Here is a 26,299-nt window from a genome sequence, read left to right on the forward strand (position 1 = left end):
TTTTTTTTGAGACGGAGTCTCCCTCTGTCGCCCAGGCTGGAGTGCAGTGGCCGGATCTCAGCTCACTGCAAGCTCCGCCTCCCGGGTTCACGCCATTCTCTGGCCTCAGCCTCCCGAGTAGCTGGGACTACAGGCGCCCGCCACCTCGCCCGGCTAGTTTTTTTTTTTGTATTTCTTAATAGAGACGGGGTTTGTAGGTGCTTTTTATTCATTCTCCTGGATAATGTTTCTAACAGCTCTGTGAGGTTTATGTTGTTTTGTTACTTTTGTAGCCAAGAAAACTTATGCACAGTTAGGTGACTTAGGCAGGGTTAAATGAATAATGAAGTGATGAGATCGATTCATTCCCAGGTATGCCTGACACAGAATTCATGATGCTTTCAATTTGCATAATAATGGAAATCCATTTTTATTTTTGGATTTGAGATATTTCTAGATGTATATACTGTGGTGTTTGTGGTTTAATCATGCATAATTTTAGCAATGCATATATATGTAAAAGGGAAATGACTTTAAAGGTTTATAAATGTATAAGCACTGTTCACACTTGAGCTGGGTCTACTGCAGACAGCCAATTGAGAAAGTGGAAGATGTTCCATTCAACGTATGTTTTTGTCTTTGGTGCCAGACATCTTACTTAACTCTCTATTATAATTACATTGACTAGATATTTTGGCATTGTGTAGACACCTCAGTAGAAAAGCCTTTATCAGCCCACAGATGGTTCTTTTATTGGCAACTTTCACATATCAGCTTCTTCTCTCAAATCAGCATCCATTGACAGCTTCTGTATAGAAAGGATTTTGTTCCTGATCTATAAATATGTAATTGAAAGATTATATTGTGATTTGAATATAACACTTTTTATTTTAAATTTCTTGGTTCTTGGTATATGACAATATTAAATAAATTATTGCATACACACAAAAAAATTTTAAAATCCATTTTCTGGCATTTTTGGAGAGAATATCATTGCCTTGTGTATCCCATTAATATAATCATCTTAGAATTTTTATCTTATTTATACAGCAATTAATCTTTATCCTTACTGCTGTCAACCAAATCTTTATTGTTATATTGATATTTTTAGAATGGCCCTAGAAAATGTATGAGAATGTATTTTATCTCAAATGTGAAATTAAAATTTATGATTAGTTGCAATTAGGGAAATAGGAAAAGTTAAAAATGACTACATTTGGACCAGCGCAGATAAGACTAGAAATCAGAGAGGATAAGAGTTGAATATTATATAATCTCTAACACTGAGGTATAAGCAGTTAGTTCTGGCCACTGAAACTCAGTATTATTCTTTTGGGGATAATAGCAGTGTTGGTTTAGATTAAGGCTACATACATAAAATTTGAAATTCTATAAAGGCATGTCACAATAAGGAAAGCCAGATCCAATAACACATAGGATATAAAATTAATAACTGAGCCTATAGTACTACTATTCCTTGATTTGATTTATTCATGAAGTCATTTGTTATTTCATTTAGCAAATGCTATGTTTTTATATTTTTTACTAAATACAACTTTTTTGGTAATTGGTGGTGTGAAGAACTGAAACTAAGGACAATGAATATCATTTTACTGTTCCTGTAAAATTCCTCTTAGGGCAAGAACAAAGGTGATATAAAAATGTTTAGAACCAAGACTTAAGACAGTGTATTTCTTATTCCTATTTTTGCTGTCTTCCTAAACATGATGCATCCTTACCTGTTTAGATGTTCAGCTTGAACAGACTGCACAGGGTCAGTATTTGACTTGGTGTTTTTTCTTGAAGTATCAGAATTGGGGTTGAGTACTTATATCAGGAACCATGAAAATTTAGCACACTGTAAAAATGATAGCAAGTATAAAGGTCCTGAAAAAAAAAATCCTTTGCAAAATGTAAACATAAAAGACACCAAAATGTAGACATATTTACCATTTTTTTCCCGAATGTAATACAAAGTGTGCCATTTGTAATTTAGAGTGCTTATTTCCTATTGGCTGTGGTTTATTTTCAGCCTACTATGGAATTTTTATGTTACGGCATGTTAACATGCCATTTTATGCTCGTATGACAGCTATTATTTATTTTTTCTACATATTGGACAGTGTTGATTGAGTAAATGTAATTTTGATATATACCTCTATAAAATTGTTTAGAATTTAAGTAATCATGTTTGAACATTCACATTATTCGATAACTAGAAAGATTAAGAAGATGCTACTATTAAAGGTTGAAAAAAATGGACAGTTTAAGATGGTAAAGGAAAATTTTGTCACTGAGTTTTACATTTTAATAATTTGAGCATCAGATTATTTTAAAACATTAACCACTTCAGTTCTGACATGGTTTTGTATACATGTATTTATTTGTATGAAAAGAAATAGTGTTGTTTAAATCATTATGTCAATTCAGTGCTGTTTTATCTCATTGTGTAGTGTATTTTGAGTGTTGAATATTGTAGTTTGTTTTGTTCTTCTATATTAGAAATTCTCATGTAAGTAAAATGACCATAGAATAAAACTTTTTTTTTCCTTTTTTTTTTTTTTTGAGACAGGGTCTCACTCTGTGGCCCAGGCTGGTGTGCAGTGGCATGATTTCTGCTCACTGCAACCTCCACCATTTTTGTATTTTTTTTGTAGAGACAGGGTCTTGCCATATTTCCCAGGCTAGGCTCAAAATCCTGAGTTCAAGCGATCCACCCACCTTGGCCTCCTAAAGTGCTGGGATTACAGACGTGTGTCATCGTGCTTGGCCCTGAAATAAAATTGTTAATGTTATTTAGTTAATAATCATTTTATGTCATTTATACTTTAATTTTTTTATGAGGCTTTTTGAAATGAAAACATTTTTAAGGACTTTATTAAGTCCTAAGCAAATTCAGACATCATAGAAAATTGGAAAGAAAATGAAAAATTATTAGAAATCCTTACTTCCAGAAACTGACATTTTCTTGAAACGTTTCACTGTTTTTTTCCATAAAAAACGGGCCAGGTGTGGTGGCTCACACATGGAATTCCAGCACTTTGGGAGGCCCAGGCGGGCGAATCACAAGGTCAGGAGTTCCAAACCAGCTTGACCAACATAGTGAAACCCCGTCTCTACTAAAAATATAAAAAATCAGCTGGACGTAGTGGCGAGTGCCTGTAATCCCAGCTACTCAGGAGGCTGAGGCAGGAAATAGCTTGATCCTGGGAGGCAGAGGTTGCAGTGAGCCGAGATTGTGCCACTGTACTGGTACCAGCCTGGCAACAGAGTGAGACTTCATCTCAAAAACAAAACAAAACAAAAAAAACACTTGACTGGTATTCCATATTTTAAAGACTAACAGGTAATTCCTTTGAATTATTTTTTTAAAAGACTTTTATTTTTATTTTATTTATTCATTTCCTATTTTTGTAGAGACAGGGTTTCTCTGTGTTGCCCAAGCTTGTTTTGAATTCCTGACTTCTGATGATCCTCCTGCCTTGACTTCCCAAAGTGCTGGAATTAAGTGTGAGCCACTGCACCTGGCCTCAAGTATTTTTAAGTGTACATTAAAATTTTAAATATGCACTATCACTAGCAAATTTTATAATTCATGTAATGTATGAGTTCAGTCACTTAGGTCTCTGTTAATTGGAAAAATACCCCATAGTAACCTGACACAAAAGGTACTTTGGGGAAATGTAATTTCTAGGAATCCAAGATTTGGGATTTTGGATTCTCTGAGTCTACCTTTGTGTCAATTAGTTACTTTCTCTGGTTCAAGCTCCCTTATCTTAAAGATTAAGAAATTATTTTAGAAGGGGGCCAATATTTATGCTGACTTCCAGCCGTGAAATAAAGTTATTCTACTATAGGAGAATATTTGCTTCTAACTTTAAAATTTTCCTTGCCTTTAGTTTTCTTTTTATTCTTTATTGTTTTTGATTTTATCTTATGAAACTACTTTCAGCATGTGATAGGTGATTGTTCTTAAGTATGCAGTTGTCCAGTTGCATAACTTTGGCCTATTTTGATAATTTTTGTTACATGTCCTTATTAATTTAGGATATGTACATATTTCACTGACTTTTTTTTTTTTTTTTTTTTAAGACAGAGTTTTGTTCTTGTCGCCCAGGCTGGAGTGCAATGGCAGTGATGTCGGCTCACTGCAAGCTCCACCTACTGGGTGGGTTCAAGTGATTCTCCTGCCTCAGCCTCCCAACTAGCTGGGAATACAGGCGCCTGCCACCAGGCCTGGTTAATTTTTGTATTTTTAGTAGAGGTGGGGTTTCACCACATTGGTCAGGCTGGTTTCAAACTCCTGACCTCAGGTGATCCACCCACCTTGACCTCCCAGAGTGCTGGGATTACAGGCATGAGCACTGCATCCGGCCTCACTGATACTTTAATTGGATGATAAAGTAGCAAAGTATTTTTATCATTGCTAGTTTTGTAAAGGTTTTAATGATTTCAATAATATTAAGTTAATTTAAGAAATTCATCTAGCTCTTTATAAGAGATGTCAGAATATCATGGCAGGTTCCATTATGTTCCATATGTTTGACTAAAGATGTTACTGCGCAAAGTTATACTAAGAGAAATTTATGTTTTACTGATTCTGTCAGTATCAATTCTAAAATGTCTTTTAACATTTAATGCCGTTCTTTATCAATAAACACATGGGCCACGCACAGTGGCTCACGCCTGTTTTCCCAGCCTTTTGGGAGGCTGAGGCAGGCTGATCACTTGAGGTCAAGAGTTTGAGACCAGCCTGGCCAACATGGTGAAACCCTGTTTTTACTAAAAATACGAAAACTAGCCAGTTGTGGTGGCGCTTGCCTGTTATCCCAGACTCGGGAGGCTGAGGCAGGAGAATTGCTTGAACCTGGGAGGTGGAGGCTGCAGTGAGTTGAGATTGCACCACCACACTCCAGCCTGGGCGACAGAGCAAGACTCCATCGCAAAAGAAAAAAAATGAAAAAACAAAAAAACAAAAATACATGAATTTGCTTGGTTTAATCCTTAAATATTTTTCATTATGTGTTATTTTGTTATAGAATAATTTTTAATTTGTTTTCTCAATTACATCAGTCTTTTTTGTCATCGTAGAATACGGCTGAAGATACTTCATAATAAAAGAAATATTATATTTACTCTGAAATTTTGTTTTGCTTGCTGAAGTTAAAACAAGCAAAATTTGTAACTAAAGGTTATAGAAAATTAATATGGTAAAATGTCAGATTATAATGTGTACACCTAATATGTTAGTTATTAAGGAATTTAAAAGAGAGACTAAAATAGATGAGACATAAAACTTCTTAAGTTTCAAAAATAGATAATTTTAAAGAATAGATTAGACATACTGTTTTTACGTTATGAGTAAATTTCCCAGAAAAAAACAAAAAACACAACTGATTCATAATGAGCCAACCACTTTTAGGGGGTAGCTCTTGCGGCCCTTTTAATTTGTGGCCTATAAATTTTAGCCCCTATCAACTCTGGCAGTTACTAGGTAAGTACTCTTTTCATTTAGCCAATGACTCTGTATTGATATCTAATATTAAGATAACAGATCTTGATTCAAAGCTAGTCTTACATGGCCTTGTTACATCTTAACAAAAGCAGGTACCATGACTTTGCCACTTATGAATGAAGGAATGAATGAATGGATTAATGAAAAAATGAATTTCCCAGCAGATGACTATGCCAATAGAACATGAGTAAGCCCTTTTTTTTTTTTTTTGGTTGCTGGATTTGTATTTATAAACTCTAGGGAAAGAAGAAGAATATTTAGTTTTTTGTAGTACTTTTACTCTTTTACCAAGCAAGTTTACTTACCACTTTCGCCTCTACCAGTGTCTCCCATGCAACAAAAAGCGTCTGATACAGAGGAGATAATAACTGTTGGAGGAGTGAATGAGTGAATGATTCGTACCCCATTCACACTATTGTAAACAAGAAAAGTTTTTTCGAAACCAAAATGTGTTTTGAAAAATTAAATTCCCCATAAAACCAAATACGTAAGCATAATACTGGTTTCTGCATACTAAGTCACAAAAAATGAACAAACACTGGAAGGCTGAGAATATGATTTTTGGCATCATACTTATACTTTTTCAAGGGAATATTCTGTATAGACTTTTTAAAGACAAAGGTTTTTTAAAATTTTATGGGAGATCTAACAGTGCAGTGAAGTTAGACGATGCTAACTGGTGTCAGACATGAATTAGAAACCTGGTTGTTTGGTTCCCATGCTATTGATCTTTGCAGGATTGGTTGCCTTCTCACTTTGGGCCTTGTCATATATGAGTTGAGGGTGGGCAACAGACAGCTCAGGTTCATCTTCATTCAGGTTCGTCTTATAAGCTTTGGAGGCACCCAAACCATAACCATTGTTGGAACTTGGTTGCTTGGTTGCTGCATTTCCCTGTTGCTTCCTAAATATTGCATAATATTGCCCAAGGGTCCTCAGGCTTTATGATGGTCCCAGAAACGATCCTTTTTCAGAAACTGAAAAAACTCTCTAAAATCATGGTTGGCAATCTCTTTGCTCCACTATCCTACCCCCCTAACTTGAGGACTCTTTGCCCTAAATAAAGTGACTCCCTCCTGTGATTGTTGCTGAGAGTGGGTTGTAGTGAGCTGATGAAAAGATGGCAGGCAGATGATGGGAAACCTTAGGATCTTGCTGTTATTTAAATTTGATTTGGTATAAAATGAGATTTAAGTGTTTTAGGGCTAATTAAGGGGTGACCCCAAGAAACCAGGTATCATATTGAGAGCAAGCTACAGAATAAAAGAGCATATTTTCTCACACTCAAAGATAGATAGTTGATTTGTACGTGTTTAGCTGCAGAAAGAGATTAAAGTCAATACATCTAACCCAAACTTACTGAATTATGTGTCACAAGTTTTACAGCACCCTAGACTCCTGTAATTCCTTAGTATCAAGAATTGAATTAATCTGAAGAGCAGTAGATATTTTATTTTTCAACAATTTTAAGTGTTTATTGGAACAACATTAAAAATAATTACAATTTTCTGATACTAAGTGGTAATCTATTGTGGAGGAAGAGCTAAAAATGCTAGAATTTAATTTTTCTTTATAGACGCTAAAATTATGAAAACCACGTTAAATTTTTAGCATTTCAGATATTTTAATTTTATACTTTATTATGGACATATTTAGCATAGATATGGGCCAACAATCTTACCGTAACAGTCATAAGTGTTCCTAGTAGTAAGTTTCAGTATATTTCATGGCTTAATTCTGTGTATCCATCAATTATAAGAGACTCGATGTGAGCCTCAGAATTGTCAAGCATGCTGTTTTTTTTAAATGGGGAATTAAGTGCCAAGTCATGTGTCTGAAGTCAGCATATCAGTTGGCAAATACGTATATATTTAGTGAGGACCTATTTCTGATTTAGAAAAAAAGTGAATGTAATTTCTACAACATTGAAACAGTGTCTAGAACAATCCTTTCCCCACACCCAAATAGCTATTATTGACATGTCCAGAATACTGCACCTAAGAATGAATCGACCAATGACATATTAACGGTAATTTTTTTTTAAATCAAATAATTATTGCATTGTTTCTATTTAATTTGATAGCCTCATTTATATCTGTTAATATGAAAGTTTTAATCATCATAAATATATTTACGATGAAGTTGGAAAATGGGATTTCCCCACTCCTTTGGATTTGATTTTTCTATTTTACTTTATTTCTAAAAGTTATGAAGCTGGGCATGGTGGCTCACACCTGTAATCCTAGCACTTTAGGAGGCTGAGGTGTGGAGGTCAGAAGTTTGAGAAAAGCCTGGCCAACATGGCGAAACTCCATCTCCACTAAACAAACAAACAAAATTAGCTGGGCATGGTGGTGGGTATCTGTAATCCCAGCTACTTGGGAGACTGAGGCAGGAGAATCCCTTGTGCCCGCAATGCAGAGGTTGCAGTGAGCTGAGATCACACCACTACACTCTAGCCTGGGCGATAGAACGAGACTCTGTCTCAAAAACAAGCACCCCTAAAAAACAAAAAAAAACCTTACGGCTTCCAGTGTACCACTTTGTAGGTAGCAAATTGTCTGTATATGTTGATGTCTCTACCCTTTCTCTTAATTCACTAAACAGGCTTTACTCTTATAGAGACTAAGTTAGCAAAAGTGTCCCATTGTTTTTCAGATTTCTTGTACATTTCCAAAGCTCTAACCTTAAATTACTTTGTTTTTCTAAAATTTAACGTAGTTCTAACTGTTGACAAAGCTAGTTGTGACACTGGCCAACATTTTCTTTATTGAGAGTTGTTGAATGACAGCCATGTCTGAAATCTCCAGTCAGACTCCTACTGATATAAAGATAAATGTGAAATATTAGAACTGGAAGTATTTCAGCAGCTTTCACTACATTGAAGCTATTTCTTGTCAGTTTTATTTGGGGATATGGAATGTTCACATAAATTCTACTTTAAAGATGATTAAGTTTTTAAAAAATATCCTCTTACCACCACAGATGAGGAGCTACCTATTCTAGAAAGAAAAATTGTCTCTAATTCTTAATTTATTATATTTTCTCATGTGAGATTAGTAGTTTTCATTACTAGTTTTTAGCCAATGGTACACTTCTCCTGAGAGATACCCAGGGAGTCAAGTGGCCTTTGTTAGTAACCTTTGCTACTTGCCCTGCAGACAAGGAGAACAGAACTCCTGGGGAGACAATTCATCACCCTAAAGGGAAGTGACAGAGAGGGGTTATATCACAATTGTCCATGAAAACCTGATCATTTTAAGTAGCATTGAAAATTTTGTTGGAAATAGTTTTATTAAAAATGTTCTGCATAATTGTGAAATTTAAAGAGAAAACAATTTGTATCCTTTAAGTTAAGAAAGGTAAAAGCGACAGCAGTTTTGAAGAATGAATTGAGCATTTTCTGTGTGATGAAAACTTGTTATGCCAACAGTCATAAAATAGGTATCTTATTTTCTCCATTAAATAGATTAGAAAAAGGGGCTAAAAATGTTTTGTAACTTACTGCCCAAGATCACATAACTGCTAAGTTAGAGCTGAGACTAAAATCCAACCTTCCTTTCTCAAGTCCGTGGTTTATACTGTTAAGCCTTGATTCTCGTAGCAGAACAGGAAAGAAATAACATTTCATGCTCTTTTCTTCTTTCTAAAACATGTTACATTTTTTCTTGCCTCTGGAACTCATTGCTTGGCTTGTCACGTCACTGACTTTTTCACATCCTTTAGGTCTTGGTTCTAATTAATGTCAACCCCAGAGAGGCTTTTCATAGCCATTATATGGAAAGCACCTCCCAATTACATCATCCTACTTATTTTCTTCTTAACATTCTTAGTATCTGTAAATACTTTATTTTTATGTCTCTCCCACTATTAACTCTATATAAGGACAGGGACCTGTCATTTTCCTTTTTGCTCAAAGTTTTGTTTCATAGAATAGTACTTGGCATATATTAGTATAGTAGGTAGCTGTTGGTTCAGTGGATGAATGCAACTTTTTATATATTCTGGCGTCCTTTTAAGTAATAGAGATTACGTACTATTTCCTCAAAGAATGTTTAAAATAAATAATTGAAATTTTACCTTCAGTTTTAAATTTGAGTTGTTACTGTGGCAGGCAAAAGTTATTTTGAAAAAATAAGTTATATATAAATTTCCCTGAAAATTATTGGAAATTCTTATTGAAATGGTGTTTTACTAAGATGACGTTTGTAACTTTGTATCTTGCAAAATGCTAGATAATCTTTCATTATTCATACAGGATTCATTTCTACAAGCATATCTTAGTGATTCAGTTATTAACTTCATTGTATATCTTATCCCAAAGAAACTAATCTCTGATATTGGGGATGTATGGGATTTTTTGGGGTGTGTGCATAAAATAGGTGCTCTCTGGATCTTGTCCATAACATGGAATCTTAGGTGACTTTTAACAAACATTAAGCAAGGGTGATCTCAAAGCACAGAATTTAACGTGGCAAGTAAGTGCTTCATTACTGGAATATAAGTTATCTGTGATTACAAATAAATTGTACAGAGTTAGAAAAATTGCATTATGTTTCTAGACACAAGAATTTGAGGTCTTATGTTATTTAAAATAGTGGTTACTTTTAAAAGTGGGTAGTATAAAAAGTCCTTTCTAATGTTCTTAGTCATCTTACTTGCTGTTGGTTAATAAATTACTTTTATGATTAGTTGTTTGATTACTAAAATCTTAGTGTTTTGAAATGTCTGCTTTCCCAAAATTACAGCCAAAAAAGCCTGTATGTAAAGTGCTTTGCTATACTGTTGAACAACGTAGCATTGTTATTGAACCCCATGGGAAAAGAGGAGTGCTGTTTTGGGTGTCTATAAAAATGAACCAAACTTCTTCCCTGGAGTGTTCTGACTGCTGTTGCTATGTGCTTATGGGCTTACGCCATGTGGCTCTTTTCAGATTGTTTCAGAAAGTCAGAAGTTAGGAGACAGCTCTACTGACACATGAGAGAAAAAACAATATTGAAGCTGATGAATGAGTTTTATGTTTCTGTACTTGAAAGTATTTAAATTACTGTGCAAAATAATATCTGATTATCTGTAGATTAATTCTTATCTATAAACATCAGATTTTTAAAAAGATGATTGTGAACTACTTTTGTTTACATGGAATTGCTAATATTAAGTACCTAAATGAAATAAATTTATAAAGGAAAACCAAATACTTCATTGCAAAGTCAAAAACAAGTAATATTCAAAAAAATTTTAATTCATAAGGTATTTGTTCTGTATTTGTGTGAATAATCAGGAGTTAACTTACCCATTTATGAAGAACTTAGATTTTATTTCATTTTCTGTTCTATTTTAGATTATTATCTCTTTATGTCTTATGATAACTCTACCTTACAGTGTTAGTTGTTCTTCAAAATTTGGAGCTTATAGACTCTTTGAAGAATCTGACAAAAGCCGGGCAACCCTCCCAGATAAATATGTAGATCAGTATAGGCACAAATAGTTATGCCATTGTAATCCACTTAATAAAAAAGCTCCACTTTGGGCAAGGCTGTGTGTGTGTGTGTGTGTGTGTGCGCGCGCGCGTGTGTGTGTGTGTGTGCGTGTGTGTGTGTGTGCATGTGTGAGATAAAAGTTACTTTTTCTTTTTACATTGAAGAGGTGTTATTGTTAAAATCCGTGCCACTGCTATATGCTGGGCATTGCAGTAGGCAGTACTAATACTGTTGAAACAAAACTACTCAAAGTTCTTGCCTCCATGGAACTTATACTTGGTTAAGCAGTTGGGGAAACATGCATTAACTAAATTACAAATAGAGTATGTTCTACAAAGGTGGTTGCTTTGTGCGGTGACTACTTTCATTTTTGTCCACCTCTTTTTCCATTTATTCCCCATAGCTTAGCAAAGTGAACTTTGTGAAAAATAAATTAGATCACTTTTCCTATTAAAAACCCTCAGTGGCCTCAGTAGGCACACCACTCTAAGCAATTTGGCCCTGGATCCTCTCTCCAACTTGCTATGGAGCTACCCTTTGGTAGGCTCTCCTGGCTTCAGCCATACTGGTCTTATTTTGGTTCCTTTAAATGTCTCAGTATCTTTATACATCTTTGCCTAGGATCGTTGTCTCCTTCTCTTCTTATGATAGCTTCTTTTTTAGAACGATATTTAATTTTTCCTATTTCAGAGAAGCTACCTTCCCAATTAAAACACCCTTCTCCCCTACAACATTCATACCTACAATACTCTGTTAACTTTGCTTCTTCATTAGAACTTACTACAAACGTGAACCTGTTTATCTATTTTACATCTTTTTTGGGGAAAAGGTCCCTGTTAGTTGCACTAGAATGTTGGCTCTCTCTGGGCAGGAATACTGTTTTTGTTTTACTCAGCCACTCGCAGGTAGGATACTGTCCATATTCAGTAACTAAAGATGCATTGGAATGTGTAATGTGGATATTCATACTGCATGTAAAGTATTTGCAGGAGATTTGAAAGGATGTTGTGAGAGCAGTAGAATAAACGATTAATATGTGGATTATCTTGCTACAGTAGAGATAGTGTAAAAAAAAAAAAAGTTTAGAGAGATGCTTGAAACATTGAAATCAGCCAGACTTGGAGATGGGAGAAGTGATGTCAAGGATTACTTACTCTTGGGTTTCTGGCTTGTGCAACCTGGATGAATGTTGGTGTTGTTGATTAGATAGAAGAGGACCAAATTATTGTTAAGGTATAGTTATAAATCACTTTTCCAGGTCTTTTTTTTTTTTTCCTTTTTACCTTCAAAGTTTCTTTTTAGCTATTTTCAAAGACTGTTGAGAATAAAAAAAATTAGACCTATTACCTGATCAAAGTTCTGATTTTTAAAAACACGCTTAAAAAAAAGAGACTGGAAGGCCCTTACTATGTTACTTTAAACTACAGTATAAAAGATACACAGATCAGTTTATTTTCTTAATGGGGGCTGTAATCTTGCTGTTCCTTCCTTCAAGAAATCCACTTAATATTGACCACCTGTTAGTATTAGATCACCATGTGTAATGACTTCCAGCCATTGTAAACATAACTAAGCAGACACATAAAAACATCGTAATAGGAAAGTACTAATATATGTGTATAGTTTGAATACTTTAGTCTCTTCACAGTTTATAAATAATTCCAGTTTCTCACTGTTCTGAAAATGAAGGGTGAATGTCAGTCACATTGATCATCAAAACTGTTGATTAAATATATGTAAAAAATAAAATATAATTTGTGACTTAAAATTGAGTAATATACATTGTATATTCAGATGCATACTTTAGGTAGAAATGTTAAGATTTTTTAATTTAATTTTTTTAGATTTAAGTTGAGTCTTCAACGAGGTCAAGTGTAATTTTGAATTCCTTTGTATTCACTTAAGTGTTCAGATCTCTTTATGAGAACTTGTTAGCTATTTGATCTACATTGTAAAATATGTTTAATGGCTGTACATCTTAAACAGTAGCGCTATATATCATGTCAAAATTTAAAAAGTAGGAAATGCACATTTTCCTTACGAAACAACCAAAAAAATAACACTCATGAGATTTGTGTGGAATTAAAGACTTAGCTTGTTACAACCAATTATTCAGGTTAAGTTTGTACATATTAGTATGTATATCTGCAGATAGAACTTACACATTTTCATGAAAATAAAGTATGCATCTGAATATACAATGTATATTACTCAATTTTAAGTCACAAATTATATTTTATTTTTTACATATATTTAATCAACAGTTTTGATGATCAATGTGACTGACATTCACCCTTCATTTTCAGAACAGTGAGAAACTGGAATTATTTATAAACTGTGAAGAGACTAAAGTATTCAAACTATACACATGAGAATAAAGTGTCATTATTTTATTATAATTTTTTTTGGTAATCCAACTTTTGTTGAAATAGATGATTTGCAAACAAAACAAAACATTTTTATTTGCTCCTAATTACATAAATTGAAATACCTGATTCCCTAAATTTTATTTCACACATCTACGGTCAGTCCAAACACCAAGAATGACCAGTGATCCTCCTCCATTCATGCATTTAAATGTACTAAAATCGAAACTAAATATTCCTGTTTATTCTTTCTTGAAGCATTTTGATATATGGGAACAGAATATGAAACTTAATAAGGTCACACCTCAAATTGCAAGGATCAGTTTTAAAATAAAACCAAGGTAGATATGGAAACTTTTATCTTAGTCAGTTTCACATTAAAACTTCACATTTTGAGTTATACCCATAATGATAATCTAATTTTGACATAGTTGAAAATGATCGGCATAGGAAGTTATTTTCAAAATACAGGAATATAAACTACATTATAAGTTGCCAGAACTTACAATGAAATTATTTTTTGCAGACAAAAAGTATTATGAAACAGTCAAGCTTTTGTTTTTTATTGGCATTAATACTGTTGAAATAAAAATGAATTTTACCTGTATTTTATTGATTTATGTGTTAGCATAGTTAAAACAACCAAAAACATACTTTTTTGTGTGTGGTTCTCTATTTTTCTGCTCATGAAAATTTTAGTGTTTATAGTGGTTGGTATTATTTGTATAAAACTACTTTTTGAAAACTTTGTACTCTTTACCTAAAGCATTAGTAGATGTTAATCTTTCCCTTTTTTTTGAAGACAGTGTTGTTTTCTTCTTATTATTATACTTTAAGTTCTAGGGTACATGCACACAACGTGCAGGTTTGTTACATATGTATACATGTGCCATGTTGGTGTGCTGCACCCGTTGACTCGTCATTTACATTAGGTATATCTCCTAATGCTATCCTTCCCCCCGTCCCCACCCCACGACAGGCCCTGGTGTGCGCCCGTGTGTGATGTTCCCCATCCTGTGTCCAAATGTTCTCATTGTTCAATTCCCACCTATGAGTGAGAATATGCAGTGTTTGGTTTTCTGTCCTTGCGACAATTTGCTCAGAATGATGGTTTCCAGCTACATCCATGTCCCCGCAAAGGACATGACTCATCCTTTTTTATGGCTGCATAGTATTCCATGGTGTATATGTGCCACATTTTCTTAATCCAATCTATCATTGATGGACATTTGGGTTGGTTCCAAGTCTTTGCTATCGTGAATAGTGCTGCAGTAAACATAAGTGTGCATGTGTCTTTATAGCAGCATGATTTATAATCCTTTGGGTATATACCCAGTAATGGGATGGCTGGGTCAAATGGTATTATTTCTAGTTCTAGATCCCTGAGGAATTGCCACACTGTCTTCCACAATGGTTGAACTAGTTTACAGTCCCACCAACAGTGTAAAAGTGTTCCTATTTCTCGACATCCTCTCCAGTTCCTGTTGTTTCCTGACTTTTTAATGATCACCATTCTAACTGGTGTGAAGTGGTATCTCATTGTGGTTTTGATTTGCATTTCTGTGATGACCAGTGATGATGAGCATTGTTTCATGTGTCTGTTGGCTGCATAAATGTCTTCTTTTGAGAAGTGTCATATATCCTTCACCCACTTTTTGATGGGGTTGATTTTTTCTTGTAAATTTGTTTAAGTTCTTTGTAGATTGTGGATATTAGCCCTTTGTCCGATGGGTAGATTGCAAAAATTTTCTCCCATTCTGTAGGTTGCTTGTTCACTCTGATGGTAGTTTCTTTTGCAGTGCAGAAACTCTTTAGTTTAATTAGATCGCATTTGTCAATTTTGGCTTTTGTTGCTATTGCTTTTGGTGTTTTAGGCATTAAGTCTTTGCCCATGCCTATGTCCTGAATGGTATTGCCTAGGTTTTCTTCTAGGGTTTTTATGGTTTTAGGTCTGACATTTAAGTCTAATCCATCTTGAATTAAGTTTTATATAAGATGTAAGGAAAGGATCCAGTTTCAGCTTTCTACATATGGCTAGCCAGTTTTCCCAGCACTATTTATTAATTAGGGAATCCTTTCCCCATTTCTTGTTTTTGTTAGGTTTGTCAAAGATCAGTTGGTTGTAGATGTGTGGTATTATTTCTGAGGGCTCTGTTCTGTTCCATTGGTCTATATCTCTGTTTTGGTACCAGTACCATGCTGTTTTGGTGACTGTAGCCTTGCACTATAGTTTGAAGTCAGGTAGCATGATGCCTCCAGCTTTGTTCTTTTGGCTTAGGATTGAAGACAGTGTTATTGTCTAGTCAGATGGTAAACATAAGTGACTATATTATTGCTGAAAGATGAAAAATAAAATATACTTTTCAGTTCACATATTTCAATAGCTCTTACCTCATTTCTCATTGATTTTAAGTATTAATTTGTCACTGGACAAATTAATCTCTCTGATAATCAGAGAGAGATTAATCAAATGTTGGTGCTGATTGGACTTTTGTGTTTCAGTTTGGCTGATGTAATACTCACATGTCAGACTAAGTAGAAGGAGGCATATGCCCTTGGAAATTATTTTAATTATTTTATATCATTATTTCTAAAAACTCATTATCAAGAGAGGACACTTAGCTATACATATCTACATAGATATTTTTCTGGATTTTTAAGGACTAGTACATAAACAGTATAGTCATGATTTTCCTATTGTGATGGTGTTAATGTCTTTTAGTGTTCATCAGTATAAAGGAGAGCTAAAAGGTTTGTTGTGCGCAAAAATAAGTAAAGTTAAATATGAATATCAGAAACACAATTTCTTACTGGCTTTTTTCAGCTATATCAGCTTAAATAATACTTAACTTTCTGAAGAACATGGATTAAAATGAGCAAATTTATAGTATGAAATCAGTATATAGAATGTAGATTAAAATGAAAATGAAGTTAAAGCTCACGTTTGTTTTTAATTCAGGCTCTTGACATGTAAAGTCATTTTAAGCCACCTACCTAGTTCCGAAATGGTATTGACCACCTGCTGTTAACGTGCTGTAAGGAAAATGGAGAGATGTAAATGAGTTTTGGTGATTTCTCTGCTTTGAATATAAATGAAACTGAAAATCTTCTGTCCTATACTCTTAATAGTGAACTACAAGAGTGTTTAAATCTTTCTGTGAAAGTGAAGGCTGTCATAAAGGATTATCATTAGCCTCTTTTTATTTTTTTACTATGTGAATACTTGTTAGCACTGGATAATTTGAATACAGTTTAGTTATAATACTTATTTCTTTATGTCTATAAATTTGGTACTTTGTAAATGTGTTTTGACAGTAAAGAGGTAATTCTGACTGAAATGTAAAAAACCCATTTTACTTGAACATTATAAATGATAGATCAGAGTGTATGGCTAAGAATTACAGAAAATGGAGTAGCCCTTACAAGGTATATAACATCAACCCAGCTATGGTAATCAGAACAGTTTTAGAATTGAAATTCCTTCCACATGAGACAAGAACTGGTAAAATCTGCTGATCATGTTGGATGGAGGGAGGCTGGAAATTATTTAAAAACTTGAATAGTATATTCTATTAATATTATCATAATCTTTGAATAGAAAATGAGGTCAATTAAGGTGTAATCAATTGATTCTTAGTCCCACCCCTCATATGGAAATATCTAATTCTTACCAACAAACACATCCAAAGTGCCAAAGTTGCTGAAAAGAATTTGTTTTATTTTAGTTAAGCATTAATAAAATATTGAAATTTACTATTGACTCATATTCCTTCTGATGGTTACATATCAAGATGAAAAATTTACAAAGCTCTCTAATTATATATGTAGGTAAAAAAGATGGAGGAGTGATAAATATTTGTCAATAACTATTTAACTTCAGATTTCTATGTCATGTTTAGAGAGTTTTATCCTAAAAATGTGTAAAGAGTTTCTTAGATCTTTTCCCACTCATAAACTTTCAAAATCACAAAATCATGATTTGTTTTGGTTGGGTAGCTCCTGCAACATTCCTTCTTCACATTCTTCCATGGCATTGAAAACTTGCCATTTCAGTCTTCATGGCTCCCTTTGGAAACAACTTAATTGTATGAAATTGTAATGTAGCTTTAAGCCCTTCCGAAGATCATAGGTCAAGCTGAAAATTAAAGGGGACCCTTGCTTTATAGTGTCAGTTGTACCTTTTGGAACCTTGGCGGAATATTGATTAAACATTTTACCTATAAGTTTCAGATTGATTTATATATTGTGTAAAATTTATCAAAAGTAACAGTCAACATCTGATGGAATTATGAAGTTGATGGAATTATGAAGGTACTTAGAGGTACCTGTCTGTTTTCCTCTTAATGAAATTAGTCATAAATTAAATTTTTATTGAAAGTTAAAACCAAGATAAAGCTGAAAGTGTATCCTTGAGTTTTTCCGAAATGTTTCTCCACTTGCTTTCTTCCTGAATCAATCAATCCTTCCTTCCTTCCTTCTTTCCTTCTTTCCTTCCTTCCTTCCTGCCTTCCTTCCTTCCTTTCTTCTTTCTTTCCTTTTCTTTTCTTTTCTTTTCTTTCTTTCTCTCTCCCCCTTCCTTCCTTTCCTTCCTTCTGTCTCTCTCTTTCTTTCTTTCTTTCTTTCTTTCTTTCTTTCTGTCTGTCTGTCTGTCTGTCTGTCTGTCTGTCTGTCTTGTCTTGCCTCCTCCCCTCCCCTCCCCTCCTCTCGTCTCCCTTTCATTTCTTCTTCTTCTTTTTTTTTTTTTTTTTGTAGATGGAGTCTTGCTCTGTAGCCCAGGCTAGAGTACAGTGGCGCCATTTCAGCTTACTGCAACCTCCACCTCCTGGGTTCAAGCGATACTCCTGCTTCAGCCTCTCTAGTAGCTGTGATTACAGGCACACACCACCATGCCCAGCTAATTTTTGCATTTTTAGTAGAGACAGGTCTCACCACATTGGTCAGGCTGGTCTCAAACTCTTGGCCTTAGGTGATTCACCCGCCTCAGCCTCCCAACGTGCTGGGATTACCGGTGTGAGCTACTGTACCTGACCTTCTTTTTTAAGTTTTAATTTGCTTGTGCTGCCAGAGGAAAAATGGCTGGGTTGCCTGTGTCTTAAACTCTTATTTCTATAGGCTGCACACGCTTTCTCCCCAAAATCTCTGCTGCAAGTGACCTTGTCAAACAAAAGTGTGGAATAATGGGAGGTAGCCCAGTGATGCTGGGTCATTTTTAAGTAGTTGTTTGCTACCGTCAGAACAAAGGCAAATCAGAGTTGCATTAAAGGGATATGACAGAGTGAACAACTGCCGGCCCGCTTCCCTAATAATGCTTGTCTTATAGTGTTGGGTTGAAAACTGAGTGACTGGAGTAGTTATTCGTATGGGTTTGGGATGAAAAATGTATAGGAAAATAAAGATCTATTTCTGTCATTTAACAAAATACAGAATTTCAGAATTTAGGAAGCAAAATTTGATTAAAACAGCTTTCTAATGCTTTTCAGTGACAGAAACATTATGAGTATGTTATATTCCATTAGATTGTTAATAGCATTGTTCATTGTTATGTAGGATTTTTAACTGTGATATGTTTGAATCTATTTATATTGTACCATGTTGTGACCAGATTCTTGATGTACTTGGATAAATTTGGAACAACAGTTAAATCTTACTCTTTAAAATACTAATTAAGTGTAGCACTCTTCTTACATGTCCATAATGGAAAAACACTTGCCTTTTATTTGTAGCTTGATATGTAGTCTGTCCTTTTGTTATTGTTTTTGGAGGGGGCTTAGGGTTTGTGTGTGACTTAGGTGCTGCTGTGAAGTGGAAAGCATCACCTGTATCTGGCATTTGCATTTTTGTAATCATTGCTTTCAAAATGTTCCAGAGAGATACATTTTCCTCCACCCCGTCTCTCTAATGCACAGTTAATAGTATGTCCTTCACTTGAACTTTTTCCCTTATAAATCAATTATGCATTTGCTATAGTAGTTCAACTTTTTAAAGTGCATAAGGAGAATACTGTATGAAAAGTGCTTGTAAAACAAGTCTACTTCTAAGAGTCTAGACCTTGAGAATTATCATGTTTTGGCTTTTCAATAAATGGTTAAGGTATTGTAAAAAGTTGGACATTTTACCAAAGTTACCATACTTGAGCTAATTTTTAGAATATTTTTTAAAGAGTTATCAGTGCTTTATATTTCATATAAGACTTTATATGAAATAAATACATTAAAAATGTAGAGTTTTTGATGCCTGGTCGAAAGTGGAATTAAGATTGGTTTTATTATATGCTTTGAATGTATTTCTGAAATATTTTTTGAAGAGGATACTCGTAAGTTAAATACCTTTTATCATTTATTTTTATCATAATTTTATATATACTCTGTCATGAAATAATACTTAAGAATCCCAATATTTGTTTTTATGATATATCTTTACATTGTAATCTGTAGTATTTTAATTTCCTATAAACCTCTTAATAATACTAGACAATATGTGACCTTTTACACTCATTCTATGTGCTATAAAATTACTGTTTCCACTGATTCTGTTAAATCCTTTCAAACCACTAGAGAACTCCCTGATTTGTACTTAACAGAGCTTTTCATGTATTAATAAGTAGAGTTACCTGGCTATCAATAAGTACTTGTTTAACTAGAGTGACTAAGTTAAAGACTTGTAGAAGTTAGGGCTTTCTGAAGCTAATAATCCAACACCCTAATTTGTGACTCGAAGGATCAGATGCAGAGTAGTTCAAGACTTGATGTTTTTGTTCAGGGTAAGGTAGTAATTTAGTGACAGAATCCAGGTAACTCAAATCCTCAAACTAGAGAAAAATTATTAAGATTTCTTGACATTTATTGTTATTCCCTACCTTTAGCTTTTACACAGCTAAATCTACTTGTGGAAGTTCAGCTTCAAAAACTTTTAGCCATAGTTTCCAAGCTGTGGACTGCCAGTGGCTGAGGTTTATCAACAACCTCGGTTTTCTAATGTAGTGGAATTCAAAGTAGATTAGATCCCTTCCCTGAGCCAGGAATCTCTGAGTGCTCATCTTAACCACTCCTGCCCAACCCCTCATTCTATAATATTAACTCCTATTCCTGTCTCCCTGGCCATCCTTTTTAATAGTTTTGTATTGAAGTGTCCATGAATTAACAACATTTTGTTTTAATAGATATTCTCACGTCAGGGTGGCATAAAGCAGTATATATTTCTCAGGATTGACTTTCCCACTTAAGAATATTTGCCTTTACCTCTGTGCATTAAAATTTATTGCTGCGATTGACATGACTAAGGTGGCATAACATAGTGCTGTGAGCATAATCTAGAGCTAGTCTGAATAAGTCTGAATCACAGTTCTTCTATTCATAACCTTGGGCCACTTAACCTCTCTTGCTTTGTTTTATATATCTTTAAAATGAGGATTAAAATATTACTATTAGGAGGATTAAAGGAATTATAATATTATTCATAAAGTACTGAGAATCTTGCCTGATACGTATAGTAAGATGCTACATCAGTGTTAAGTCATGGAAGGAGCCAGTAAATTGTTTCAGTATTTTAATGTGTGTGTACTTGGGGTTCTGGAGATACTCAAAAAACAACACACATTCCTAGTTTGACCTGAATGAACCAGGAATATTTAATTATGTAGCATGTATCACATTTATTTTTAGAGCCACATTTTACTGAAATTAAACCTGGGAACAATACATGCAAAACATGGCTTTTTTGTTTGTTTGTTTGTTTTTGGTGGTTGTTTGCTTTAAAAACCTTGCTTTGTTAAAAAATAAAAATAAAAGCTCTTGGTATTTTGGGGAAGGCAAGTTAGAGATAGACCTTAAAAGAAACCTAGCTACTGCCATTTATAGGTAGTTATATGGATACCTTACCTTTAGAAGTTATTGAGTGTGACTTATCTGCTTAATAGCAATTAAATCCGTTTAAAATGTTTATCAGGTGTTAATCATAAGTCAGGGTTGACATAGCCAGTTTAATCTTATTTGAAAGACAAATCTCAGTAAATTCATGTTTACAGATTTTTAAAAAACTGGCTACGAATGTTTATTATAAAAATCCATAATTTTCCATTTGTTTGCTATACTAGAATACTATGCAGTTGTAATGAATAAGCATTTATAGTTTCTGCTCCTAAAAATTGGACTACAGTTTCGTAAGTTTACTCTCATCTGGTAAGCTTTCCAGAGATTCAGGGAAGCCATAGCTTTCCAAGTATGCAAATCTTTCATGTTCAAAGAACTTCCCTCAGGCACAAGAAGAGTATTTCAGTGACATGCTTTGCTCTTTTCCCTTAACGTATCTAACATGAAGGAGTTTCTCATTAGGTACACAGCTTATGCACTTACTGTAGGATCCACATTTATACATACAGAGAAATTACCCATAATTAAGATCAGATATCTATTTATTAATTAATTTGACATTCCTGTAATAATTTATTGGTAAATAAATATCTCTTAACTCATTGAATGTGGATGGCATATATTTTTGGAAAATGTTTCAAAATACATGAAAAAAATAGCAACCTGAGAAATTTAAGTTACTGTGTTTACATTTTTGAAATCACATGTTTGAAAGGTATTTATGATGGGGACAGCCTATCTATGTTTAAATAGATGTTGAAGAAATTAGAAGAATTGATAGGAAGTTTTATTTTTAATTGTTTGCTTTGTAATATATTTCTTGGGTGAGTGTAAAAAGTAGATTTCAGAAGATTTATTTATACTATCAATGCATGTTTTAAAATGCTGTTGTTTGAGTTGTAAGTAAATAATGAAAAAGGCATTTTACTTGGCATTGAATCAATCTGTTTCAGTTGTTCACCCTGGATTTCTTTCATTTAGTCATCTTCTTCTTACTGCAAAGGAGGACATTTGTTCATTACTTTGCCTAAATAATACTAACATACTAGCAGATGGTCACTTTCCAACTGGTTTGTCTTCAGAAAAGAAATTAAAATATTATAGTGCCAGAGAGAGATATTATAATGCGTCCCTGTCAAATTAACAGGTCATTCTTTTCAACTGTTTTATAACTGCAAAATGGCTCAATGTCACATAAAAGGCTAAAAGCTAGAGTAAATGGTATCATGGGAAATATGAAATAAACACAGTGTAATGATTTATAGTCTTTTCTTGAACACACTAGGAATATTTCTTTTCTAAAAAGACACAAATTATATGCTACGGTAGTATTTTGGTTGTACTGGATTCTAGTTTAATTAGTTCATATCAAAAGATGGCATTTGTTTTAAAACGTGTATACATTCTGAAAGAAGATACTTCCCCTAAAACATTTAAAAATACCTTGAATATATTTTTAAACGAATATGTTAGCCTAGCAAACAATGAAATGAAAATCAAATATGAAAATCATGTATCTTCTTCGTGCCCTTTAATGAATGATCTGTAACTCTGATAAAAAGATTAGTTTAGAGACTATTGAATTATTTTAATTCTAGGACCAGACAAAGTAGCATTGTACATTTAGAAATGCAACATATGAGTAGAATTGGATCCCTATGTGATTGGGAAATAAGCTGGAGAAACTGTAGTATGCTTAAAACACAGAGTAATTAGCGAGCAAGCTCAGGAAAAAAAAATCTAAGAATACTTAGAAGTAGTGTTTGAAGAACTAGGATCATCACAGTTTAAATTATTTGTTTTGAACTTTCTCTGTCACTGAATTGCTGTGTATCTTTGGGCAGTCACTTAGATCATTTCCCCAACTAGAACATTAGCAAGTTGGCTTAGACAGCTCTTAAGTCCTTTTTTTGAAGTGTTACAGCTATTTGGTTGGTGATCAATTAAAAAAAAGTATTTGCCTAAGTGAGCCAAGTAGATTTATGAGAAAGAAGGAAGTTATTATAATGAGTATTCTTTATAATATTATTTATTCTTCTGAAAAAATCAAGTGATAATAGAAACCAAAATATAAAATATCAGAATTCGATTTGCATTCCTTCTAATTACTAGCACTGTGAACAAAAACAGGTCGTTGAGGTCATCGTTGTGAGCCCGCTATGAGCGGCCAGCGCGGGCGCGGCCGGAGACCGTGGGGCCTGCAGTGGCCGCCCCCTCAGGAGCCACCATGTTGGTGGCTTCCGGACTGAGCGAGGAAGAAGAGGCTCTGCAGAAGAAATTCAACAAACTCAAGAAAAAGAAAAAGGCACTGCTGACTCTGAAGAAGCAAAGTAGCAGCAGCACAACCAGCCAAGGCGGTGTCAAACGCTCACTATCAGAGCAGCCTGTCGTGGACACAGCCACAGCAACAGAGCAGGCAAAGCAGCTTGTGAAGTCAGGAGCCATCAGTGCCATCAAGGCTGAGACCAAGAACTCAGGCTTCAAGCGTTCTCGAACCCTTGAGGGGAAGTTAAAGGACCCCGAGAAGGGACCAGTCCCCACTTTCCAGCCGTTCCAGAGGAGCGTATCTGCTGATGATGACCTGTGAGAGTCATCCAGACCTCCCTAGAGGAAATCTCTGTATGAAAGCCTTGTGTTTTCTAGTGATCGACTTTGAGAACTAGGGCCAGATGGAGAAGAGGCAGAGGGCCCAGGGGCTGGTGATGGTCCCCTCGAAGCTTTGACTGGGGCTCTGAAGAACGCAGTGGTGGCCACTCCTCAGCCTCCCCTCCCCGAAGCCGCAACCATGAGAGGAACCGGGACAGAGACCGAGATCCGGAGCGGGATCGAGACCGGGATCGAGATAGAGACCGAGGGCAGGACAGGGATCGGGATCGGGATCGAGATCGAGACCGGGAACGGGACAGAGATCGGGATCGGGATCGAGATCGAGACCGAGATCGAGACCGGGAACCGGACAGGGATTGGGATCCGGAGCGGCATTGAGACCGAGACCGAGAGGGTCCTTTCCGCAGGTCGGACTCATTCCTTGAACCGCGAGCCCCTAGGAAAGGGAATACTCTATGTATATGGAGAAGACTTGATGCCTGCCCTTCTCTGTGGGGCCTTCTCTCCTTTTGGAAACATCATTGACCTCTCCATGGACTCACCCAGAAACTGTGCCTTCGTCACCTATGAAAAGATGGAGTCAGCAGATCAGGCGGTTGCTGAGCTCAACGGGACCCTGGTGGAGTCTGTACAGCTCAAAGCCAACATAGCCGGGAAACAACCCATGCTGGATGCCGCTACTGGCAAGTCTGTCTGGGGCTCCCTTGCTGTCCAGAACAGCCCTAAGGGTTGCCACCGGGGCAAGAGGACCCAGATTGTCTAGAGTGATGACGTCTACAAGGAAAACCTTGTGGATGGCTTCTAGGGAACAGAGCTGGATTCCTTGTGCCTCATATGCCCCAATGCTGGTCTCAGTAAAACACTGACGTGGAAGCTTAAAAAAAAAAAAAAAAAAAGAAAAACAGGTCGTTTAAATATGTTGTATGGGCTTGGCGTGGTGGCTCACACCTGTAATCCTAGCACTTTGGGAGGCCAAGGCGGGCCAGTAACTTGAGGCCAGGAGTCCTGAGGGCCAGGAGTTTGAGACCAGCCTGGCTAATGTGGTGAAACCGTGTCTCTATTAAAATTACAAAAATTAACCGGGCGTGGTGGTACTCACCTGTAATCCCTGCTACTCAGGTGGCTGAGGCACAAGAATCACTTGAATCCAGGAGGCAGAGGTTGCAGTGAGCCAAGATCTTGTCACTGCGCTCCAATCTGGGCGACAAAGTGAGACATTATAAATAAATAAATAAATAAATAAATTGGATTTTGGATCCTCAGTAAATAAGTTGTATTTTGGATCCTCATCTGAACAATGGAAATTATAATTCTTCTGGTTATCTCACTGTATCTAAAGCAATGTCCTGCTGTGTTGCCTTTTTCAAAGAGTGATCATTTGAATATTCTTATAGGAGCCCTTACTGGAATGCTTTCTAGCATATTATTTGCCTCAGATACTCCATCTGTTTTTGGAGTTCTCAAATAGTTGGACATTTTTTTCTCTTCTTAAGGGTGAAATATGTGAGACAACCTTTTCTAATTTGTACAGAGATGAAAAATTAAGTCAGCCTTAAGTTCTTTCTTAACTGAGAGTCTTTCCCTATCTGCCTAGGCATTTGGCTGTCCCCTGCCTCTATCAGTATCTTTTTGTCCTTCCCTCTCAAATCCCTACTTTAACCAGCGAAGTGGAATATTTGTCTTAAACATTGTGGTGTTATTTCTCATCCCACCCCATTTCTTCCTATATTTGTTTGAAATGCCAGTATACTCATATTGCATAATATAGGATAAACAGGTTTGTATGCAGAAGTGTGAAATTATATATTGTTATGAATGGTAGGGGAATTGGTAGATATGGGACTCAAAATTTTTGCTAGAACTTTTTGTATATATATTTTTGGTAAGGCATTAATTCACTGAGTACTTCAAATATTGATCCCATGTTCACGTTTGAAATCGTTTAATCAAAATGCTTTTATTTTCAAGTTGTTACAAATAGTACTGAAAAAAGAAAGAAACCTGCCCTTATGGTTATCCTCTCTGTTATTTCTGCTTATGGTTATCCTCTCTGTTATTTCTGCTCATCCTGCCAGGGTAAGCTGAGATCTGCCTTCCTTCATAATATATTTTACAACTCCAGTTCTCATTAGTCTTGCTTTACTGTCATCCTACACCGCTTACAGTCTGCACCACATAATTGAATATTTACTTATATATCCTTCCTTGTATGGATTGGTGATGTTTCCATCTGTTTCTTTGCTTCCCCCGTAGACCTCAGAGTATACAAGGTGAAGACAATATTTTGTTTAATCTTTCCCCAAATCTTCTAAGAATGTTAGAACACCTAAGTGGTGCTCAGTGAATACTAGATTAATTTGTTTTTTCCTTTTCTCCATTTCCTTTCACTGAGTGTGAAACTTGCTAGAAATCACATGCCATCCCTCCTTTTTTCCTGAGTGTATCTTTTTTTTTTTTTTTTTTTTTTTTTTTTTTTCGGTTTTA

The 26,299-nt window shown here is 35.2% G+C and overlaps 1 protein-coding gene and 1 pseudogene across 6 annotated transcripts in view; both read left to right on the forward strand.

Annotated features, from left to right (window-relative positions):
- ADGRL2 (adhesion G protein-coupled receptor L2) overlaps positions 1-26,299 on the forward strand; it is a 195,553-nt gene that overhangs the window by 56,738 nt on the left and 112,516 nt on the right. The gene's annotated exons all lie outside the window — the stretch shown is intronic.
- Positions 23,346-24,719, forward strand: LOC112629763 (annotated as a pseudogene). Its single transcript, XR_003120751.1, has one exon. The product of XR_003120751.1 is annotated as a negative elongation factor E pseudogene (transcript).

The sequence above is a fragment of the Theropithecus gelada genome, chromosome 1, assembly GCF_003255815.1.
Source record: "Theropithecus gelada isolate Dixy chromosome 1, Tgel_1.0, whole genome shotgun sequence".
NCBI lineage: Eukaryota > Metazoa > Chordata > Mammalia > Primates > Cercopithecidae > Theropithecus > Theropithecus gelada.